Here is a 14,204-nt window from a genome sequence, read left to right as displayed (position 1 = left end):
AAATCTTAAAAAAAATTGTGAAAGAATATGAAGATTTTTTTGGGTGAAAAGAGACATCACAGTACATTTGTGGGACTGTCACATCCAGTATCCATACCAATTCAAATTCCCCATGAATAACTACAAAAAGAATAAAGAGGATTAGAACATTATCAACTTTTGTCTTCTTTCATTAGTAAAGTCTAAAAATTTTTTAAAATAAAAACATGGTAACTGGTCAATAAAATTGACTGGCAAATTATGTAATGAAAGAGGAGACAGTATATTCAAGTCAGACTCAAAATCTATAATGTTGGAATCTACTGAATCAAAGACTATTGGTATAGGATTGCAAACTAGGTTTACCCTTGAATAACTAAACTAGCCTAGGGAGGGAAGTCACCAGAACAATTAGAAAGGCTTCTTGGAGATTAAAGGATGAAATACAAAAAAAATCAAGTATGATGCTGTCTTCCACCCTTATGATTTACTATGAGATGTAAGAATAGAGAGGCTAAGCTGAATAAGCCAAATGATTAGTTAAGAAAAGCAGAAGATGAATACTGACATCTTTACTGGGTTCAGAGGTTTAATGAGCAAAAGTATTTATGCAGTAAAGTTTTGCTTATACTGTTTACAAAACCCACAAGTCAGCCTTTCTGCTCTCTTCTGCTGAACAATGGAGAGATGTCAGGCTAACTGGAGGCAAGGGAACGTGTTATTGTGACAATTTCAGTCCTCATGGAGATGGTGAGAAACGGCTTTCTGCAAGGCTCATGTAAACTACCATTTACAACTGAGAATTTCACTTCAATTCTAAGGAAATTATCCTGTTTGTATTCTTCCTCAAGAGGACAACTATAAAAGAAATCTAGAAAATCAAACCCTTGTCTATTTTGCTTTTGTTAGGTTATTTCTGCCAAGGTTTTTATGTGTATTCATTTAGATCAATTTTGGGTTAGGGGAGATGTCAAATTATCAGGCTAATGATACACTTTTAATAGCCAAACCCCAGAAACCCAGAAGCCTGAAAGAAGAATGGAATCTGGTTCTCTCCTCCCTTCAGACTCTGCAATAAAATGTCTTGCATCTGTTGCGCAGTGCTCCCAAATGACTTGCCAGAAGAATAAAGAAGGGAGTTCTTGAGAAGAAGGGATGTAGTTGACCTTGGGCATCAGGGAGTAGAGGGCCTGGTGAGAGGAATATGGAGAACAGAATAGAATGTACAGCGTAGGACGGGTAAGATTGGTGAACAGAGACATCTCATGCCAGATGAGGAGACAACTTACTGCTGCTGGGAAGGAATGGCCAGGGGTAGACTGCATGTGGTGGCTGGGACTCAGAAGGAAAGCTACATATGTTTTTACATTTCAGAGTTACGTGCCTGTGTGGTTTAGCCTCAGCTTTACTTCCATTTATTGGCAAACTGATGGGAGAGACCTTAAAACATGCAGTGGATGCTGAAGTACTCACTTCTAAAATTCCAGAACTCAATGGCCCAAATTTTGGCTCTTCTGGGGAAATCATGGCAGGCAGAAAGCAAGGCAACATAACATATTTACATTGATGGTGTAGAATGGCTTGCAGGTAAATAGCTTTGAATGATCCATGTCAAAACTTTTTGGTAAAACTGGGATAAGAGAAATGGTTTTAGTGACGTCTTCCCCTCTAATGTTGCAAGTTTTGGTTGCGAGAGAAATCATTTGCGCCAAAAATAATTTAAATATAAAAATTCAGAATGTTTATTTGTAGTTTAATATGCTTAAAATCCATTATTATTAGACAGCTACTTACTCTCCAGGTTAAGATATTTACCTGAGAACCTATCTTTAAGAGGCTTTTCCAGAAAATGTAATAGAAACAATCTGTTTCCTTATGAGTATTAATGGTTTAGTAAGCTACTTGTTTAACTGTAATCACTCATAGTTGTTTTTTTTTTTAAAGATTTATTTTTATTTATTTAATTCCCCTCCCCTCCCCCGGTTATCTGTTTTCTGTGTCTTTTTGCTGCGTCTTGTTTCTCTGTCCGCTTCTGTTGTCGTCAGCGGCACGGGAAGTGTGGGCGGCGCCATTCCTCGGCAGGCTGCTCCCTCCTTCGTGCTGGGCGGCTCTCCTTACGGGTGCACTCCTTGCGCGTGGGGCTCCCCTACGCGGGGGACACCCCTGGGTAGCAGGGCACTCCTTGCGCGCATCAGCACTGCGCATGGGCCAGCTCCACACGGGTCAAGGAGGCCCGGGGCTTGAACCGCGGACCTCCCATGTGGTAGACGGACGCCCTAACCACTGGGCCAAAGTCCGTTTCCACTCATAGTTTTTTAATAAGTTAAAAAATTTAATTCTTTTGTTGGTACAAACATTTTCCTTACAGAGTAGATTCATCTCTACCTCTTTTATTGCAGTATAGACTTTGCTTCTTTTTTAAAAATTTATTGAAATATATCGCTCATACATAAACATACATAAACAATAAGTACATAATAGTTGTGAACTTACAAAACAAACATATGTAACATCAAACAAACATATATAACATCTCACCCTACCACCAATAACTTGCATTGTTTTTAAACCTTTTAAACTAATGATTAAAGAGCATTGTCAAAATATTACTACTAAAGTATTTTTCCCCTAACCAATCTGATTATCTTTATATCATTTATATATGAACATACATAAACAATTAAGTGTATAGTAAAAGTTGTGAACTTACAAAGCAAACATGTATAACATGTTTGTTATACAGCAACCCTCCACCAACACTTTTCATTGTCCTGAGAGGTTTGTTACAAACGATGAAAGAACACTGTCAAATCTTACTACTAATCATAGTCCTTATCTTACATTTGGTGTGTTTTTCCCCCAACCCACCCTATTATTACTTTTTAAATATATTTTTTTATGACAGAAATTGTAAATTTACAAAACAATCATGCATATGTGCAGAACTCCCAAACAACACCCCTCCATCAACACACCACCATGTGATGTGTCATTTGCTACAGGTAAAATAATATCATCTGATTGTTACCATGTCCATAGTGTACATTTGGCCCACATTTTCTATACTGCCTCAGTATCAACACAGTACATCTTTTGCATAGATGCAAGAATATTATATTATTACTACTAATTACCATCCATAGGTCACTCCAGCTGTATTTTTCCCATGCTTGTCCACATTCCCATCACCCTGCAGTAGTGATATACATTTGTTCTACCTAACAAAGGACACTCTTGCATCTGTACCATCAACCACAATTCTCACCCACCTCTTGGTTTACTGTGTTATCCAGTTCCTAGATTATTCTCAAGCATTCTGTCAATTGGCATTTACATAACTAGACTACCATTTTCCGTCACATCCCCATTTATAAACTAGCAGTTACTCACTGTGTGTTAGCATCCACTCTATACATTTCCACAATTTTACAGTAAAGCTAATCAAAACTTCTATGTACATTAAACATAAGTAGTCCACTCAGTCCTTCTCTTATCTCCTTTAAGAATCCACCACCTACCACCAGGTCTTGAAGATATTTTCCAATAATTTCTTCTAGAAGTTTTATGGTTCTTGCTTTTATTTTTAGGTTTTTGATCCATTTTAAGTTAACTTTTGGATAAGGTGTGAGATAAGGGTCCTCCTTCCTTTTTTCAGCTATGGATGTCCAATTTTTTCAGCACCATTTGTTGAATGGATTGTTCTGCCTGAGCTGTGTGAGTTTGACAGGCTAGTCAAAAATCACTTGACCATACCTGTGAGGGTCTATTTCTGAACCATAAATCTGGTTCCATTGGTCTGTTGTGTCTGTCTTTAGGCCAGTACCATGTTGTTTTTACCACTATAGATAGTATAGGTAGGTATTATGATTTAAAGTCTGGAGATGAGGGTTCACTTTTCCTTTTTTTTATGATGTTTCTGGCTATTCAGGACTCCTTACCCTTCCAAATAAATTTAATGATCGTGTTTTCAATTTTTTCTTTAATGCTGGTGGAATTTTTATTGGAATTGCATTAAATCTATGTATCAATTTGAGTAGAGTCTTAATGACATCTTAATGATATTTAGTCTTCCAATCCATGAACATGGAATGTTCTTCCAGTTAATTAGGGCTTTTTTGATTTGTTTTAACATTGAGTTGCAGTTTTCTGAATACAAGTGCTTTACATCATTGGTTAAGTTCATTCCTGACTGAGTTTTATCTGTCATATTTTATTTCCACTACTCTTTTGACACTTTTATTGATATAATCTTCATTTCTAGACTCTCTTCCAGGCCCCTTTCTCCTGTCTTTTCTTTTTAGGTTCTAGCATACCCTTTAGTATTTCCTGAAATTCTGATCTCTTGCTTAGAAATTCTCTCAGTTTCTCTTTATCTGTGAATATTCTAATTTCACCGTCATTTTTGAAAGACAGTCTTGTTGGATATAAGATTCTTGGCTGGAAGTTTTTCTCTTGCAGTATCTTAAATATATCAGACCACTGTCTTCTTGCCTCCATGGTTTCTGGTGAGAAATCAGCACTTAATCTTATTGGATATACCTTATTTGTTATGCTTTACTTTTCTCTCGCTGCTCTCAGAATTTTCTCTTTGTTTTTGTCCATTGACATTCTGATGAGTATGTGTCTCAGAGTTGGTCTATTTGGATTTTTTTTTGGATGGGAGTACATTGTGCTTCTTGGACAGGATATCTATGTCCTTCAATAGGGTTGGGGAATTTTCTACCATTATTTCTTTAAATATTCCTTCTGCCCCTTTTCCCTTCTCTTCTCCTTCTGGGACACCCATGACACATATGTTTGCATGCCTTTTGCTGTCATTTAGTTCCCTGAGACCTTGTTCAATTTTTTCCATTCTTCATCTGTTCTTTTTGTATGTTCACTTTCAGAGGCCATTTCTTCAGGCTCACAATCCTTTCTTCCGCCTCCTCAAATCTGTTATTATGATTCCAATGTTTTTTAAATTCCATTGATTGCACCTTTCATTCCCATAAGATCTGCTATTTTTCTATGTATGCTTTCAAATTCTTCTTTGTGCTCATCCAATGTCTTCTTAATATCCTTAATCTCTTTAGCCATCTCATTGAATTTATTAAGATTTGTTTGAACATCTATAATTAGTTGTCTTAACTCCTTTATGTCATCTGGAGGCTCATCTTGTTCCTTTAACTGGACCATAGCTTCCTGTTTCTTGGTGTGGATTGTAATTTTTTGTTGGTGTCTTCACATCTGGCTTACTCGAGTATTTATTCTGGGTGAAGTTTTTCTCTCTAGTTTAGGGCTTCCTATCATTTCTCCCTTGCTGGTTGCGCAGTAGGAACCAAGCATGTAGTTGGTGCTGTAAGCTGTGGAGGTTCAAGCTGCCTCATTGCACCAGGGACCAATGAAGCTTCCTCCAACTTTCTCCTTTGCCAGGGGTAGTGACAGAGTCACAGCTGTGTGGAATAATCCAAGTGCAGGCCTAGACTGTAGTTGCCCAGAGAGACTGATGAAGCTTCACATCCCTTTCTCCCCTGCCTGGGGCAGGGATGGAGCTGCAGGTGTGGGCAGCAAGCTATGCAGTATGGGTCCAAGATGACCACAGTTGCCCTGGCAGACTTTTAATTTTCATTCTATGCCAGCCAAAGTTACCTTCAGTTACCTATATAGGCTGGTGCAGGGCTCCTCAGCCTCCTCCCTGCTAGAGGCGGGGCTGAAGCCTAGGTTAGGGCTGCAGGCTGATCTGTGTGAAAGAAACTGGTTCCTGCCAACACTGAGAGTTTCAGTTAGCCCGTTCCCCTCAGGCTGGGGGTAGAGCCAGAAAGGTGACTACTGGCCTCTTTCTGACTTGGGCTGGTTCACACCCCAGCTGTTCCCAGGGTTATCTCTTAGCCAGCCCGAGTCTACCAATCAGCAGCCAAAATCAGCAACCAGTTGTCTCCTCCTCCCCTGTTTCTGGGAAATGGAGCTTCCAGTTCCTGTCACAGAACAGCTCCTGGGGCAGCTCGTGCTGCCAGAATAGGCTAATCACCGGCCTCCGCAGCTTGGCCAGTAATTTCCCAGAGAGGCTGGTGCAGGTCTCCGCATTTTCCTCCCTGCTGGAGGTGGCACTGGGGCCTAGGCTAGACCTGCAAAATGATCTGAATGGGAAGAAGCCGGTCTCCACCAGCACTGGAATTTTCAGTCCGCCCTGCTTCCCCTCATGCCAGGAATGGAGTTAAGATGGCGGCTTCCAGCCTCTTTCTGACCTGGACAGACTCAAGCTTTAACTGTTCTCAGGATCATACTGTAGCCCACTGAATTTCCTCATCAATAGCTGAAATTGTTGCCCAACGGTCTCTTCCTCCTCTGTTTTGGGGAAGTGGAACTTTCGATTCCATCTGGGGAACAGTTCCTGAGGTGGCTTGTGCCTCCAGTGGAGGATGGGCACCGGCCTCCGGGCCGTGGAGCGCTCTTCTTACGAGTCTTCTCTGCAGACAGGGAGTCTCCTCTTTCCATTCCTTCAAGGATGTGTCAGGATGCTATTCTGGTCTCCTGGAGCCCCCAAACAGGTGCTTCAGCTAGCTCCAGGGAGCTCTGGGTGTTTGCTAACTGCCCTGTAGCAGGAGCTGACTCTAGGAGCTCCTTACTCCGCCGCCATCTTGCTGGTTGTCCGCCTTTGCTTCTTCTTTTTCCCCACAATTTTGGTCTAGATTTTGGAGACTAAGTCCACACTGTAACTTTTGATGGCACCTACATAGGAAATAAGGAGCCCTGAGGAAAAACCTCCCTTGTCAGAAACCAACAGTGCAGTGTGATCCGATAATACTTTTTGAGCATATACTGTGTGAAGACAAGTGCTGGTGCAGGAACACTGACTTTAACCACTTGTGTCCAGTTAAAATTCCAGATAATAATAGTACTTTATGCATTGCCTAGTTCCAGGTACTGCACAGGCACTGTGCTAATCAATAATGTGATTGCCTCTCTTAATCCTCACAACTACCTCTTAAGTTAGGCATTATCATATCCATTTATAGTTGAGGAAATGGAAACTCCAAAAGTTAACTGCCTTAGTTTTCGTAGTTTTTAAATACATACTAATATGTTTGACTAACTCCGAAGTCTGTGTACTGAAGTCACAAAGTTATTTTATTTACTATAAATGGAAATCTTAAGCCATGATAGACATTTCCACTCTGGTGTGAATTAGTTTTCCCCCCAACTGATTGCCTGCAGGCAGATTTTGATGATAAAACTGATGAGAAAGTTGGGGGCACTGGATCCTTTAATGAATGAAGAAAGGCACAAAAAGTGGGAACAAGAAGTGGGAGCTGGAGGGGCTGGAAGCCCAGCATCTTCTAATTCGCTATTTTTGGTAGGGCCAAACTTGTGGAATTATGTTAAACACAAGTGTTGTTTTTTCTTTTTGCTTCCATCTTTCATCTCTCTAACTTCTTTACATTTTGTCACTGTTATTCATTCAAGTCAGCAGGCTCCTCAGCTCTTGCAAAAGCACCTAGCCCTTTTTTGCACTTCTAAAACAGTGCCAAAAATCTGCCAGATTCTCTGTCATTTAAAAATAACATATTAAAAATTATAGACCTTTGTTGGTATTCATTGGTATCCAGAGATTCTTAGGGGTTTTGGAATGGTTAATTAGAATTCCAAGAAAGCCGATTAATAGCTGAGCTGTTCATAGATTTAAGGGGGTTGGTTTTTTCTGATGAATTCCCCATTTCCTCCAGAGCTGTTTCATCTAAAGGAGTAAATCAGAAAGTAAATTTGGGCAATGCTCACACTCTGCTTTATCATAGTCCTTTCTGTGACCTCTTTGGGAGCCAAAGCTAATGGGAGAGGGCAGGGCCTTCCCCTCTCCCCTCAACTACCAAAAGCAAGTTCTTCCATTTGTTTGTCCTTGGATGCATACTGCTGAATTTACCACTTGTCCAGAGGCAAAATTAACTACAAATTTACTTTTGGACACCATGCTCAATGTTAATAATCCTGTTTGGCATCCTGTTAAGCGCTTTCTGAATCAGGAATGACTTTTAGATTCCAGTTTGCATGCTAACTCTAAACAATTGATTGTAGTGATTGCCTCGATGAGGGTAGTATTGAAAAGGTCGTGAAGCCAGTTTTCTTTTTTTAAAGGAAGAATGCCATAATCAATTAGCGAGGTCTGCCATGGGAGAGGGACTAGTGGCCTAAATATAAATTACTTTCCATCACTAATAAATTCAGTGTTACAGTTTATTGAGAGTTTAGCATATGCTGGGCCCTTGGCTAAACCCAGTACATGCATTATCTTAGTTAATCTCTACAAGGTAGGTACTCTATTATCTCCATTTTAAGGAAAGAAATTTAAGCTCTGTCAAATTACTAACCTAAGATCAACCAGCTAGTAAGAGCTGGGGTTGGGATTTGAACCCTGGCAGTCATGATACAAACTCCTTGAAACAAAAAGGATTAGGTAGGGTGGAACTAGCTAGGAAGGCATCTCCCAGGAAGCCCTTGTTACACCCTGAGGCAACAAATGCCAGCAGAAATACAGAAATGGTGCATCCTGCTGATCTTCTTCCTCTCAGAGCTGGGGGAGGCACCAGGGCTAGATTTGCAAATCTTCCTCCACCACCTTCCTTGCACTTGTCAAAACTTCAGGGACTGCTCAACAACACATGAAAAACCTAATTTGCAATGAAATCATTTTTTCCTATATACATCTGTCCACACTTAAAGGTGGCAAAACACATTTGAGAATTGGCAATCCTGGATAGAGGGTATGAACTTGTCAGTGTGTTCTGTCAATAGGCTTAATGTCTGAGCACTGTTGTCATCACATAACTGCTTGTTATCTGCCAAACTTGATCGTTTCCCTTTCAAGTGGAAATTGGAAGGTTCTTTAGTAGTAGTAGAAGAAAGCTTTGCAAAGCTCCAGATATAATTAAAAGCAATGGCCCTTGACTTTGTAAAGTGGAAGGTTTGGTCTCTGTGTGCTCCTGGCTTCCTCTTGTTCTGCAGAGCCAAAGACCTCCCGCATTTCCCTCCTCCCCTCCCCTTCACTTTTCATTCCCTTTCTCCCCTTCTACACCGTTTAATGGGGCAGAAATCATGCCAGCTTTGTTGGCGACTCCGTTAATATCTGTTAATTGAAGTTACTATTTATTGTGCCTTTATCAGGTGCTCACATACATGATCTTATTTAATCCTCAAACAAAACTGCAGAGGATTTGAACATGGAGTCTGGAAGTTAAACCATGATGCTTTCCCAAGTATACGCATAGAGCTGGTCTTTCCTGCCCTTAAGTCACAGATGCATTTTTTTTGTATTAGGAGACAGTATTTCAATTGTATTATTTACATTTTGGGCAACTAAAAATAGCCAAATATAAGCAAGTTATAGATTTAGGAAAGATGAGGAAACAATCTTAAATCTAAAAATTAAATTAGATGAATCTTGGTGGATTCCTATACATGTCATTTAAAAAGATGTTATTGGGAAACGGATTTGGCCCAGTGGTTAGGGCATCCGTCTACCACATGGGAGGTCCGCGGTTCAAACCCGGGGCCTCCTTGACCCGTGTGCAGCTGGCCCATGCGCAGTGCTGATGCGCGCAAGGAGTGCCATGCCACGCAGGGGTGTCCCCATGTAGGGGAGCTCCATGCGCAAGGAGTGCACCCCGTAAGGAGAGCTGCCCAGCACGGACGAAAGTGCAGCCTGCCCAAGAATGGTGCCGCACACATGGAGAGCTGACACAACAAAAAGGGACACAGATTCTCATGCCACTGACAACAACAGAAGCGGACAAAGAACATGTAGCAAATAGACACAGAGAACAGACAACTGGAGGGGGCCTGGGAGAAGGAGAGAGGAAAAAAAACTCTAAAAATAAAAATAAAAAGATGTTATTATAATCTGACTAGGTAAAAAGAAGTGGATAAATCATTACTGCTTTGGAGTCAGTTACACATGAACCCATGCCCTAACTCCAGGGGTTCACTTTGGTGTGGGGAAGCTCCCGGGAGCTGGTAGAATGTGGATTGCGCTGGGACTCCTAGGGGTGGTGCTCCTGGGTTGGTAGGGGCTTGAGGCCTGGGATGGTGAACGTGGCTGCCATGCTGTGGCACCGTCTTCTGAGGGAGAAGAGGGTGCTCGCCCTAGTCTTTGGGCTCTCACTTGTCTACTTCTTCACCAGCACCTTCAAGCAGGAGGAGAGGGCAGTGAGAGGTGGGAATCCTCTCCATGATCAATCCATTCCCTGGAAAGTGCAGTATAACCTGGGCAATAGCCCAGCTGGAACTCCCTTCAAGGGACATACCTCATCAAGGATGAAGTGGGACACATTTTTGAAAGGAAGGATTTGCTGGTCAGTGGCTGCTGTCATGCTCACGTCCCTAGCATGAAGCAATACTGCTGCGGTGGCTGCTTGTCCAACAACTGCGGCAGCAGCGCCTTGGAGGACTGCGTTTCCTGCTGCCTGCAGTGCAGCAAGCAACTTCTCCAAGAGCGCTTCCTCAACTGGGCAGCGGTGGCATTCCAGAACCTCTTCATGGTGGTGGAAGATCACTTCGAACTGTTTGGCTAAATGAGATGACCTCATCTCAGAATGTGCAGCGTGAGAACACCTATAGGGATCCCATAGCAAAGTATTGCTGTGGCGAGAGCTGTACCGAGCTCTTCTCTGCGTGATGGGCCCAGAAGACTTAAAGCAAAGGCGAGAAGACGCCCAGCTGAAGAGCTGCCAGCCTGAATGCTGGACTTCAGCATTCAAACTAGCGCATTGGTCAGGGGCAAAGGCCTTGTGGGAAACTACTTCTCTGTTGTACTCTCTGGCTTCACTTATTGCCAGGGCCTTACCCGTTGGAACTGTTCTGTAAAACAGCGTGGAAACACCAGCCACTCACATTTGCAAAAGGCAAAACTACTGACCAAGTGGTGTTGACATTCTTAGATGGCACAACGAGTGTTCCTGTGAGGTGGCTGTGACTTGTGTTCCCCAGGTGTCAGGAATTAAGTTTTTACTTACTGTTTTGATATGGACCCTTACTCTGTAATATTATTTATTGGATTTCTTTGAAGTAGTGAGAAAGTTATAATGCTTTGTGTAGGAAAATGCCTTGCCTTTCTAGTTGACTACATTCAAGGAAATTATTTTTATTGTTGTCATTGTTCTTGAGTTTCATGAGTTAAATTACCTTTTTGTCCAGATAAAATATTTTGTCTCTTAATGTGGATTATCTCTTTAGAGTTTTAAAAAAATTTTGTTTTAACAATGTCTTCAGGAGTAGGCCCTGAACACCAAGGAATTAACTATATCCTTACACATAAAATTACCTGAAAGGTCAAAGATGCTGTTCCACTCTAATTCTATGTGAAATTTCTAGCAGTTGGTACCATACACACATAGTTTCTTCTCTAGTGGATTTGAGTATTCTTGTATACCTATGTGAGAGAATGGTTTAACCAGAAATTCTGGCTTACAACCCTGGAAGACTCTGTTCTCATTTCCTTTGAAATTGCTGTGTTCTACTCAGCGACAATACAAAAGAAGTCTTAGGAAAATCATGGGCCCCCTTCTCCCCATGTCCTGTCAGAAGACCCAGTGTTCAGTCAATTCTTAAATGAAGATACATTTTGTAGCTTGCTCTATCGTTCTTTATTGCTTTCAGCTTCTGCAAATGTAACAGGTACAAATACTCAGTTTCCCAACGATTTACAATTTAAATAGTTCATAGTTTACATTTAAAAAGAAGAAAAGAAAACCAACTGTGATGGCAAAGTTCTTGTGTCAACTTGGGTAGGTTATTGTGACCAGTTGTTTGGTCAAGCAAGCACTAACCTGTCACTAGCGTGATTGTTACTGAGTATTTCACGGATTTGAATCATCGGTAAGTCAATTGCATCTATGGCTAACTAGATCTACAATCAACTAAGGAGATTGACTACATCAATGAGAGGTCTCAACTAACCAGTTGCAGCCTAAAAAGGAGAAGCAGGATTTCAGCTGTCAGAAGGAAGACTTTTCATCTCTACTTCCGCCAGCCTGCATTTCCTGGGGAATTCATGGAAAACCTTCACCTGAGTTCCCGATTGGGGCCTGCCCTACTGAATACAGACTTTCCCATCTCCACAGTTGTGGGGACGGTTGGCTTTTTTACAGAGTAAACAGGCAGCGACTTTGTTGTTGTTAAATCCTTAAATTTAAAAAGTTTTTTATAAAGTACTCCCTCTTTATCTCCCTCTCCCCTGGTAACCTCTAATTTACTTTTTTACCTCTGAAACTTTGCTATTATATTTCTAGTCATCTCTTATAAGTGATATTACACAATTTTCGTTCTTACGTGTCTAGCTTATTTCACTGAGCATGATGTTTTCAGAGCTTCTTAGATTTAGCTCCATTGGTATTCAGTGTAATTGTCAGGAGCAGTGAATGTCACCTTTTATTTTTTTTTCTTTTTGAATATGGATACCTTAGTACAGAGATCCAAGATGGACTTAGAGAAAGCACAAACCGATGATCAGCCTCCACTGCTCAGCCCCAGAGCAGCGACTGTAGAAATGGATGCAGCTACAGCAACACAGCCCAGATCTGGGAGACTGGGACCAGAGCTGGCAAAGGAAGTCTCCAAAAGCTGAGGTTGAGTGCTGAGCAGTTTGAGGGATCTGTGATGGCAGCATGGAAGCTGGCCTCCATGCTGTACTTCCAGCCTCCCATCAGCATCCACCTGGACTTAAAGAGCTAGTGTTTTCAATTCTTTTTCCTTCTTTGTGTGGGTGTGTCCTGGTCTGGCAGGCCCCTGAGGGCATAGCATAGGCTCTGGCCTTGCTTTTAGCCCTCTCGGCAGCAGTACCTTCTGACCTCACATAAGTATCCAGAAGGACTTTAAGACCCAGTGCAGTTTTTTTTTTTAAGATTTATTTTTTATTTATTTCTCTCCCCTTCTCCCGTGTTGTCTGCTCTCTTGTGTCCATTCACTGTGTGTTCTTCTGTGTCCACTTGTGTTCTTGTCAGTGGCACTGGGAATCTGTGTCTCTTTTTGTTGTGTCATCTTGCTGCGTCAGCTCTCCGTGTGTGCGGCGCCATTCCTGGGCAGGCTGCACTGTTATTGCACAGGGCGGCTCTCCTTGAGGGGCACACTCCTTCCACATGGGGTCCCCTACATGGAGGACACCTCTGCGTGGAATGGCACTCCTTGTATGCATCAGCACTGTGTGTGGGCCAGCTCACCACACGGGTCAGGAGGCCCTGAGTTTGAACCCTGGACCTCCCATGTGGTAGGTGGACGCTCTATCAATTGAGCCAAATCTGCTTCCCCCAGTGTACTTTTTCATTGGTGAGTTTCTTCTTCCTTTTTCTTGTTCACTCTAGTGGATCCCTGGGCCCAGAACAGACACTAGCCTCCTTTCTCTTGGAAACAGCATATTCTAGATTTACACCAGCACCAACAGAGACCTGAAGAGCCAGTGCGCCTGTTTCCTTTTCCCTTTTTTTTTTTTGGCAGGGGAGAAGGTTGAGGTTATTTATTATTTTCTTTTTCTGTTATTTTTGAGTCTGAAGGATGAGCAAAGATGCTGACCTATGTTCAGCCTCAAAAGTGGCAGCTTCTTGCTTCCTGCAGGCATATAACAGGAGACTTGGAGAGGCAGTGCACTTCATTATTTTTTCCTTATTTTGTGTGTGTGTGTGTGTGGGGGGTTTGTCTGTTTGTTAGCATATTTTCTTTTCTCCCCTCTTTTCTTTATTTCCTTTTTTCTTTCTTTTTTCTGGGAGCTGAAGATGAGGAGGGTTAGATTTCCAGAGTAATTAAAACATAATACTCAGATGTCCAGTTCTCAACAAACTAATTACAAAACATAAAAGGAGGCAGGAAAGTATCACCAAGTCACAGGAAAAAAATATATGATGGAAAATATTCCAGAGGAAGCATAGTGTCTAGAATTACTAATCAAAGATCTTAGAACAACACTCATAAGTAGGAGTAAATAGGATAATTGAACTAAAGGAAACATGGACAAAAAACTAAAGGAAATCAGGAAAACAAATACAACAAAATGAGAATTTCAATAATGAGATAGAAATTATAAAGAAGATTTTGTCCAGGTTAAAGAGCAGAAATAAAAAAGAATTTTAAAAAATGAACAGAGCCTGAGGAAACTATGGGATACCTTAAAGTATACTATATATATCCTTCATAGAAGTCCCAGGAGAAAAGAGAAATAAAGGTCCAGAAAAAAATATTTTAAGAAATAATGGCAGAAAACTCCCCAA

At 41.4% G+C, this 14,204-nt stretch overlaps 1 pseudogene; it reads left to right on the top strand.

The window, feature by feature from the left end:
* The first annotated feature begins 10,032 nt into the window (after nt 1-10,032).
* On the top strand, nt 10,033-10,624 carry LOC101432210 (SREBP regulating gene protein pseudogene; annotated as a pseudogene).
* Nucleotides 10,625-14,204: the final 3,580 nt, after the last annotated feature.

Source organism: Dasypus novemcinctus, chromosome 3 (genome assembly GCF_030445035.2).
Source record: "Dasypus novemcinctus isolate mDasNov1 chromosome 3, mDasNov1.1.hap2, whole genome shotgun sequence".
Classification (NCBI taxonomy): Eukaryota; Metazoa; Chordata; class Mammalia; order Cingulata; family Dasypodidae; genus Dasypus; species Dasypus novemcinctus.
Note: the sequence above shows the minus strand (reverse complement) of the source record. Positions and strands in the feature narration are given on the sequence as shown.